The 9,817-nt window shown below is 51.7% G+C and overlaps 1 long non-coding RNA gene and 1 pseudogene across 1 annotated transcript; both read right to left on the reverse strand.

Moving 5' to 3' along the window:
• Nucleotides 1-847: 847 nt before the first annotated feature.
• LOC482706 lies at nucleotides 848-3,171 on the reverse strand (annotated as a pseudogene).
• A 504-nt stretch (nucleotides 3,172-3,675) lies between these two features.
• On the reverse strand, nucleotides 3,676-8,202 carry LOC119869597. Its single transcript, XR_005371269.1, has 3 exons — nucleotides 8,110-8,202; nucleotides 6,790-7,184; nucleotides 3,676-4,707 (listed from the first exon to the last, which is right to left on the reverse strand). It is a non-coding gene; the product is annotated as an uncharacterized LOC119869597 (long non-coding RNA).
• Nucleotides 8,203-9,817: the final 1,615 nt, after the last annotated feature.

The following is a 9,817-nucleotide window of genomic DNA, read 5'->3' on the forward strand; positions in this document are numbered from 1 at the left end:
GTGTGAAAAACAGGCCAGCTGGACCTGGTTCTCGTGGTGGCCAGGGGTGAGCAGGTTCTGAAAGATGGATTCATGGTAACTTGGCTGCACAGGGCCTGAGGGAGACATTTCAGTGCCACATTTTTCATTGTTCAATGAGAAACACAACTGTCACATGGACAGGGAGGGTTCATGGCAGCATTGACATAAATGACATCCTCTTCCAGCTGCGTTGGAAGGCTGTTGTAATCGGGAATTCCCTTTTAGCTTGCCAGGAGAAAGACACTAGAATGCCATAAATATTCATGTAGCCAAGTGCCAGGAGAATCAGATAGTCCCTTGGTGATCTTAGAACCAGGAAAAGGGGAGTGGGGTGCTTTTAATGGCCCAGTTGGGGCTGGTCTATGGCTTCCTTGTCTTGGGAAGGACAGAGGACAGATCACAGGGCATTATCTGTTGGCTGAGCTGGATATAAGGGCTTTGATTGGCTCTGCCCACAGTCAGTCTCTCGATTTCTGTGTTTAAAACCTCTTCTGACTGGGGACGCCTGGATGGCTCAGTCAGTTGAGCATCTGCCTTCAGTTTGGGTCATGGGCCCGGGGTCCTGGAATTGAGCCCTGCATCAGGGAGCCTGCTTCTCCCCCTGCTCGTGTGCATTCTCTCTGTGTCAAATAGATAAAAACAAATAAAAACTTTTTAAAAATGATAAATAAAACCTCTTCTGACTGACACCATATTTATTTTGTGAGTTGATGACCTTCAACCAAATCCTGTGAGCCTAGGAGCTTTTCCCCGTCCACGGATTTTGCGTTTTTGGTATCTGATCCTTTTTTTTTTTTTTTTTTTTAAAGGCTTAAAACGTATTTTAATAAGTTGATGCTGCATTGCTGCTCCATTTCTCAGAAAAACTCCAAAGGTTATCAGGGACAAATCAAACATGGTACACCAATAAAAAAAAATGCACAGCATAACTACATAAGATAGGCAAGGCTAAGAGCTACTGTCTGACCTTCAGCATACAGCAACCCTGTTCCCAAGATTGTACTAAGCCTATCAAAAGCTGTGAACAGCATCATAGACATAAAAGGGCCATTCCTGGGTTGTTCTTACCCAGAAAAAAGATGGAGGCAACTTAACACAAGATTTTTTAAAGATACACTAAAATGAAAATCTCTAAGAGAAAGGTCTTCCTTAGGGCATGAAGGGGTAATATACTGGATATAACAGAATCATATGTATGTTGTCTGTGACCTCTGTGGACATTTGCCTGAATTCCCACCTGTGAGTGAATGGAATGGGGCTAAGGTCATGGGGGATGTTTGTTTTCGTGGTGTATGTGGCAGCGTCTATGGGGTTGGAGGATATAAGAATGAGAAAGCAAAAAGAACAGGATGGACAAGAATGGAATGATCAAGATTAATGGGGGCTCTAACTGGATCCATTTTGCCATGGTTCCACCCCGCCAAAGACCCTCAACAATCACATGAGACTTCAGGAATGCACCACACAGAATCAATTAAACCATATACCACACAGAACTGATTTGTTAAATATCGCCCCTCCCTTGCCTTCAGCCTCCAGTAAACTCCCTCAAAGTAGTACAGGCAAGGAAGACCTAACTATTGGGAGGAATCCCTAACACTTTTCCAGGGCAGAATTCTGGCTAGTCCAAAAAGGGTCCTGCTTTTAAGGGTTTTTGGGAAACTAGACATTGAAATTTTTATTAGTATCGGCAACGTTTGTTTGGAGCAAATTCAGCTCCAGGAGCTGCACGGTTGAATGCAGGAGGGGTTCCACCAATTGCCCCAATTCCTTCCATTGTAGCAGCCTGGCCAAAGCATTCAGTTGTTGGTGGGGTCAATCCCAAGGTTCCATCTGGCATCATAGTGGCAGGTTCTGGAGGAGCTGGGGTACCAGCTGGCACTGGAGCAGGGGGCATGGCACCTCTATTGTTTATGCCCATAGCACCTCCCATAGCCATCTGCCCCATCCGTATCTCCTGTTCTCTCGCATCAGGGAATGTTCCCTTGAATCCTTCCTGCTGTCGCCGCATCATTTCTTCCTGTTGCCGCCGCATCTCTTCCTCTCGGCGCCTGCGCTCCTCCTCTTGCCTGAGCTCCAGTTGCTTTCGTTTTTGCACTTCTTGGTTATGCAGCTCTTCCATCCTCCTAAGTTCTTCTTGACGCCTCATCAAATCCTGTCTCATTAGCATGACCTGGTGCTCATGGCGAGCAGCCTCCATCTCCATCTCCAGCTTCTCACGAGCTTCCTTGATGTTGCGGTCCACTTGGTCCTGCTGCTGCTTCTCCATCTCAATCAGTGCCTTCCAGCGCATGGCATACTCATACTCAGAGGAGCCAGGCTGTGCAAATCTGGGTGGCTGCTCTCGCTCCTTGTGAAATTGCTGATTCTTTATAACCAGTTTCTCTGGAAGTCCCTCTTCATCATCCAACTGGTCCATGGGCTCCACAGTCACAGGCCTAGGAAATGTGGTTAGCAGGAAAGAGCCTTCACTGCACCTGTCCAGAGCTTTCCGAGCAGCTGGCTTCCCTGAGAATTCAACAATGCCTTTTCCTGAGGGCCTTCCTCGATCATCCACGATGACTACAGCCCTCTCCACCTGGCCAAACACGGAAAAGGCTTCCTCCAGCAGTTCATTGGAAACATACTGAGGAAGGTTTCGGACTGTAAGGGATGCACTATGGCAGGCAAAACGCACACGCAGCTGCTTTCCACGAAGTGGCATGTTGTCCAATTCTACTTTGGCAATCTCCGCTAAGGTTCGTGTTTCCAAGCGGATAAAGCCAAAGCCCTTATCCTTATGAATGAAGACTTCACCTGCTTTCCCGTATTTCTCAAATAGTTTCCTCATCTCCTCTTCAGTGATATCAGGAGGAAGATTGCCCACAAAGAGCCGGCTACGTTGGGTGAAGGTCTTCTCTCCTGGTTTCCTAAAACTCTTCAGGTCAATAGTCAAGTCTTCATTTTGGCTGCTGGCTTGTTGCCCATTTGCAGGTATTGGTGGCGGTGGTGGTTGCTGCTGTTGCTGCTGGTGGTGCTGCTGGTGGTGATGCTGATGATGCTTCCTTGGAGTATGGTTTTGCTTCTCCAAGTTAAAGGTTTTATTGCTCTGCATTTTTGCACCCCGCTACCGACTGTTCTCTCCTCAGAGTCGGTATCTGATCCTTTGAGTGGGTTTTGCAGTTTGCCACTCAGTGAGAGATGCAATTTCCTCATTTAGGTGTTGGGTGATAGAGCCTCTGAGTACTTACAACTTCCACTAGTGTAAATAACTGTTGTTACAAATAGTTCACACTCTTGCAGATAATCTCTATTGGACACGAATCTTGCCATTTTTAAATTATTTCTTGAAGGGGAATTTTAGAAGTAGAATCATTGGGTTCCAGAGTAAGGACTTTCTGGGGGGCTTGATCATTTTTAAATTAATTCCTGGAAAAGTAGCTCATTCTGAAGCTTTCTGAGAATGCCCCTTTCATTTTATTTTTATCAATATTGGACAATACTTTTTTAAAAATGCAATTTTGAGGGGACGCCTGGGTGGCTCAGTGGTTGAGCATCTGCCTTTGGCTCAGGGCGTGATTCCAGGGTTCCAGAATCAAGCCCCACATGGGGCTCCATGCATGGAGCCTGCTTCTCCCTCTTCCTCTGTCTCTGCCTCTCTCTGTGTGTGTCTCTTGTGAATAAACAAATAAAATCTTTAAAAAAATTTTTAAAAATGCAATTTTGATAGGTGGAAAGGGCATTTATTTTAATGTGTATGTCATTAATTTTCTAGGAGTTAAACACTAACAGGTAAATAGGCTTCCTTCTAAGGCAAGGTTGAGGGGCATCAGTAGGGAACGTGTGAATCACTACATGGGTCATGGCAGGCCTCTTTCAGTTTTCAGAAGTGCTCATGGATTTTATAGCACTGGCCACAGGTAGAAAAGATTTCTCTGCCTTTGGCACTGGCGATGGATGCTTTGTATTGTACATGGAACCTAAAGTTCCAGGTAGTACAGTAAACTGGCCTTTATTTCCTCACTAATTCAACAAACAGATACTGAGCAACTACTTTCAAAGGACTGTGCTCATCACTGGAGACACTGGGATGAGCAAGACACACTCTCTGCTCTCAGGAGTTTACAACCAAGTTGATAAGACAGGCAGATGGCCACCAAGCAATGTGATAACCACATGCAGGGTACTATGCTGTGGGGACAGTGCTACCAGATGGGGAAGGACCAAGGATAACTGGGCTAAGTCTAAAAGGATGATAGGAGTTCAAGTGAACAATCATGGGCAGAGTCAGGATTGGGTGAAAAGGAATCTCAGAAAGTGTGTGGTACACAAAGGGCACCCCAGAGCCTCAGGATTAGAGAGGCAGATGGTAAAATTCTAGGGTAACCCCAGAACTTAGGATAGCTCTAGGAACTCTTGCTCTCTGACCTGCTATCTTTGGCTACCTGGGGTTAAACTGATTGATCTGTGCCCCAGGAGAATGCTCCAACTATCAAAGAGAGCTTGTGTGGTTAGTTGGAATTCTAAGACTCTTCAGGAGGAGGGATAAATCATCTTCATTCACCCAAGTGACTGTCTCACAAGTTGACTGATTGAACGATGCTGCTGTGAAGCTCTTGGCAGAGCGCTGGTGGACTTGGAATTAGAAACGTAAACTTGAGACGTTGAATAAAATTCTTTAGTCTTCCTGAACTTCATTTTCGATTTCTAAAATAAGGAAAAGAAAATTTTAAAAACAAGAAAAAGATTTATTTAGGGAGCAATGGAGACGGGGGAGGATGCACATGCGCATACACATGTAAAAGTGGGTTGGGGGAGGGGGGGATTGAATTCTCAAGCGGACTCCCCATGGCAGTGGGAGCCCACTGTAGGGCTCCATCCCAGGACCTGAGATCATGATCTGAGCAGAAATCAAGAGTCAACCACTTACCCCGACTGAACCACCCAGGTGCCCCTAAAATGAGGCAAAGAAAACTTTATAGGGCTGCAAGTTCATATGAAATAAGGTATGTCAAAGTGTTTTGCAGGTACAGACGTTGTTGATATTACTCTGAAGCTTCAACTAGTCACTGACATGTGGAATCTCTGTTGATTGATAGCTGACCCCTCTGCCCTCTGTTACCACGAACTAAGTGATTCTCAAACATGTGTCCCCAGGAGTCACCTAGAGTTTGCTCCGAATGCACATTCCCAGGTACCGCCCCAGACAGTTCTGACTGAGTAGGTCTGAGTTGGTCCCGAGACTTTGTAATTTAACAAGGCCCTGAGGTCATTCTGAGGTGGGTGGTAACAGAATCACACTTTGGAGAAGCAGAGGCTGACACCTACCGTCTGATATCAGTCCTAGAGCCTTATCTACCATTTTGACCTCCATAAATGCTTCTGAACGGAACGAGTACAGTGAAGACGCCTGCAGGTATTTGCACAGGAGCTCAGGGGAAAGGGCTGGGCTGGACGTAAGCTTTAGGAGCCCTCAGTGTACAGATAATAGTTGAAGTTTCCACGGGTGGAAGGGGCAGCTGTGCTCTGGGGATTTAGTATTATTTCCTGTTTCTGAGTCTCTGTTTTAGCTTCCACCGAAAGCAGCGTGTTGGGAAGTCCCACAGTCTCCTCTCCCTGAGTCTCTGTGCTCACGAATGGCATTATCATCCACCCAGATGCCCAAGCTGGAAACCTGCCGATCACCGGTCACGCAAGGTCCTTACTCACCTTCACCGGTCACCAAGCCCTGGTGCTGGTTGCACTTCTCTGGAATTCTCAAATCCTCCCCCTGCTCTTTATCCCCACTGCTACAGGTCTGGTCTCATCCCTTGCTGGGAATGCCACAGCCTCCTCTCCGGCCTCCATCCTCCGTCCAGCCCTGCCCCCATCCAATCCAGCCTCTACTCTGCAACCAGAGGGTGTGTGCTTCAGTTGTCTGGCTTCTTCTTCAGCCCCCTAGGAGCTAGTCCTGAGGGCAGAGCCCCTGGTCTTGCTTATTTTCATGTTCCTGACACCTGCCTGGCATCGAGTAGAGCTCATGAAATGTTTCCTGTCCCCCCAGCGCTATGTTCATTGTCCTCCCTTCTTGTCCAACTCAAAGGCAAAGAAGGATGATTGGACTGGAAGAAAAGATAATTTGTGGTTGACCTTGTGGGTACCCACATAATTTTCTTTGTATAATGGAACTGTTGTAGACCTCTGACAGCACCTCCTTAAAGGAACCCCAGGCTACTTTTGTAGCAGCCGTAAGCAGTAAAAGATTAATCGGATCAACTAACTGGAGCTAATGAGTGAGCTGGAGAATCTAGTGCCCTCTCCAGTTACATAAAGACAACTCAGTTGAACATCTCCAAAAATCTTTAAAGAGTGAGCAAAAGGGTATGGAGAGAAGATGGGAAGGAGGGATGCTTTGGATGGGGAACCGGTTGGTCAGAAGCCCACAGAGCCTACACATAGGACTGATCCAAGAGTTTATATTCCCTCTAGCAGGGCTATCCTGCTTGAAGGTAGTTGGGCCCTCACTGAAATTGGCCTCATTCATACATTCAACAAATATTTACTGGGCATCTACTATAAGGCAGACACTGTTCTTGGTCCTGAGGACATAGTAGCAAACAATTCAAACATCTCTACTTTCATTTAGCTTGTATCTTAGCCTAGAGGGGAGATAGACAATAAATAAGTAAAATATCTAGTTTGTCAGACGGTGATAAATTATGCTAAGGAGAAAGATACAGCAGGACAGGGAGGGTAAGAATTCTGGAGGTGAGAGTACTGCTTTTTTTGTACACGATGGTCAAAGACTACCTTTCTGGGGTGGCATTAGCACAAACACGTGATGCCTCCTTCATGAGCTGTCCATGTGGGCACCTGGGAGAAGACATTCCTGAGAGAGGAAAGAGCTTGTGCTAAGGCCCAGAGGAGCTGTCTTTCACTGACCAGGAAACCAATCTTAGCTGATTTGATAGATGATGGAGGTGGGAGCTGTGGCTGTGCACTTCAGGTGCCTTAGGAAAATCTAATTAGCAACATTCCTGTTGGCAAAGGTCTTGGCCGTTGCTCCGTTTTGGGATTTCGAAGCTCTCTTTTGACGATCTGAGATCCCAAAGCAGGATTTTGGTCTGGTCATTCCAGGAGTCACAGAGGTAACTCTCTTTCTCTGCCCTGTGGGGCAAGGCTGTTTGCCTGGAGGATACTGACACCTGTGAAGACAGTTAAAGCAGGCAGAGGGTGAAACTTGTCTTCCTGCGGCTTGCTCCCTGTTATCTTTGCGGGCTCTCTAGTGCAGATCAGAGCCTCTGTGGCATTAAATTCCTATTTACTTGGTTTGGGGGGTCTGGACAAAGTGGCAGTAATGATACCGAGTTATACTTTGATAAACAAAAAGTCATACCATTAGAGGAAAGAAGGGAACAAATACTGCATTTTAATGACGGGCTATTCATTGTGCAAAGCTTTTTACATATGTCATCTTACTAAATTTTCATTACTCTGCAAGGTAGGTGTCATTGCCACTATTGTATGGAGGAGAAACGGAAGGCTCAAAGAGCCTGGTTATTTCCCTGCTTAGAAACATGTTCATAAATATATAAAATTAGTTTGTAAATAGTTCAAACAAAAGTAAAAAAAAAAAAACAAAGCGAAAGTACCTCATAGCCTCAACTCTTGGAGAAAACCCTAAGCAGTGAGTATATAATATTAAGTTTTAAAATGTACAAACATATGCATGTGTTATCCTCGTCCCCCCCTCTTTTTTTTAAAAGCAAGAAATTTGAGGCGTCTGGGTGGCTCAGTGGTTGAGCATCTGCCTTCAGCTCAGGTCGTGATCCTGGGGGCCTGGGATGATTTAAGCATCAGCCTCCCTGCAGGGAGCCTGCTTCTCCTTCTGCCTGTGTCTCTGCCTCTGTCTCTCAGGGATAAGTAAATAAAATCCTAAAAACAAAAAACAAAAAACAAAAAACCCCACAAGACATTGGGGCCATAGTAGGAAGACTGTTCTGAAATTTGCTTTCTCTTTTATCTCGGCTCTCTTGCCGAAGTAGTTGATTAGTTTTATTCCTGAAAGCAAGGCTTTTCTCGGGAACTCTGATGACACCTGCTTGTGCGACTGCATGCAAGGCCCTTTACCTCTGGGGCTCCAGTTTCCCTTATTTGTAAACACGAGGCCAGGGCATAGAGCAACCGGCGACGGAATGCCACCGAGCAGGGCACCGCAGTCCCCCGCCCGCCTCGTGACTATCTGGGATGTTCTCCAAGGCCCAGCCCTACTAGACGGGGCCGGCAGCCGCCACTTGCAATAACTCAGATCACAAGGCGGGCGCCGGCGACGCGAAAAGACCGGGCTTTTGCGAAAAAGGTTTCGCAGCCGCTCCTCCCGCAGGGTGGTGCGGACGGAAGCTACTGGCCCAGGGCCAGGGCCAGGGCGGGGCGGGGCCAGGGCTGGCGGGGGCGGGGCCAGGGCTGGGGCGAGGGGGCTGGGGCTAGGGCTGGGGCTAGGCTGGGCGCAGGCTGAGCGGGGCCAGGGCGGGGAGGGGCCAGGCTGGCGAGGGGCCGGGGCTGGGCTGGGCTGGGCGGGCTGGGGGGCCGGGCCAGGGCTGGGGGGGCAGGGCTGGCGAGGGGCTGGGTAGGCTGGGCAGGGCTGGGCTGGCTAGGAGGGCAGGCGGGGGGGCCAGGTGGCGGGGCGGGGCCAGGGCTGGGGCTGGTGGCTGGGGCGGGCTAGGGCTAGAGCCAGGGCCAGGGCGGGGAGGGGCCAGGGCTGGCGAGGGGGCCGGGGCTGGGGCTAGGGCTAGGGCTGGGGCTAGGGCGGGGCGGGGCCAGGGCTGGAGGGGGCGGGGCCAGGGCTGGAGCGGGGAGGCCAGGGCTGGCGAGGGGGCCGGGGCTAGGGCCGGGGCTAGGGCCGGGGCTAGGGCTAGGGCCAGGGCCAGGGCGGGGCGGGGCCAGGGCTGGAGGGGGCGGGGCCAGGGCTGGCGAGGGGGCCGGGGCTAGGGCTGGGGCTAGGGCTAGGGCCAGGGCCAGGGCGGGGCGGGGCCAGGGCTGGAGGGGCGGCTAGGGCTGGGGCTAGGGCTAGAGCCAGGGCCAGGGCGGGGAGGGGCCAGGGCTGGCGAGGGGGCCGGGGCTAGGGCTGGGGCTAGGGCCAGGGCCAGGGTGGGGCGGGGCCAGGGCTGGCGGGGGCGGGGCCAGGGCTGGCGCGGGGGCCGGGGCTAGGGCCGGGGCTAGGGCTGGGGCTAGGGCCAGGGCCAGGGTGGGGCGGGGCCAGGGCTGGCGGGGGCGGGGCCAGGGCTGGCGAGGGGGCTGGGGCTAGGGCTGGGGCTAGGGCTGGGGCTAGGGCTAGAGCCAGGGCCAGGGCGGGGCGGGGCCAGGGCTGGCGGGGGCGGGGCCAGGGCTGGCGAGGGGGCTGGGGCTAGGGCTGGGGCTAGGGCTGGGGCTAGGGCTAGAGCCAGGGCCAGGGCGGGGAGGGGCCAGGGCTGGCGAGGGGGCCGGGGCTGGGGCTAGGGCTAGGGCTGGGGCTAGGGCGGGGCGGGGCCAGGGCTGGAGGGGGCGGGGCCAGGGCTGGAGCGGGGAGGCCAGGGCTGGCGAGGGGGCCGGGGCTAGGGCCGGGGCTAGGGCCGGGGCTAGGGCTAGGGCTAGGGCCAGGGCGGCGCGGGGCCAGGGCTGGAGGGGGCGGGGCCAGGGCTGGCGAGGGGGCCGGGGCTAGGGCTGGGGCTAGGGCTAGGGCCAGGGCCAGGGCGGGGCGGGGCCAGGGCTGGAGGGGCGGCTAGGGCTGGGGCTAGGGCTAGAGCCAGGGCCAGGGCGGGGAGGGGCCAGGGCTGGCGAGGGGGCCGGGGCTAGGGCTGGG

Source organism: Canis lupus, chromosome 16, assembly GCF_011100685.1.
Source record: "Canis lupus familiaris isolate Mischka breed German Shepherd chromosome 16, alternate assembly UU_Cfam_GSD_1.0, whole genome shotgun sequence".
Taxonomy (NCBI): Eukaryota; Metazoa; Chordata; class Mammalia; order Carnivora; family Canidae; genus Canis; species Canis lupus.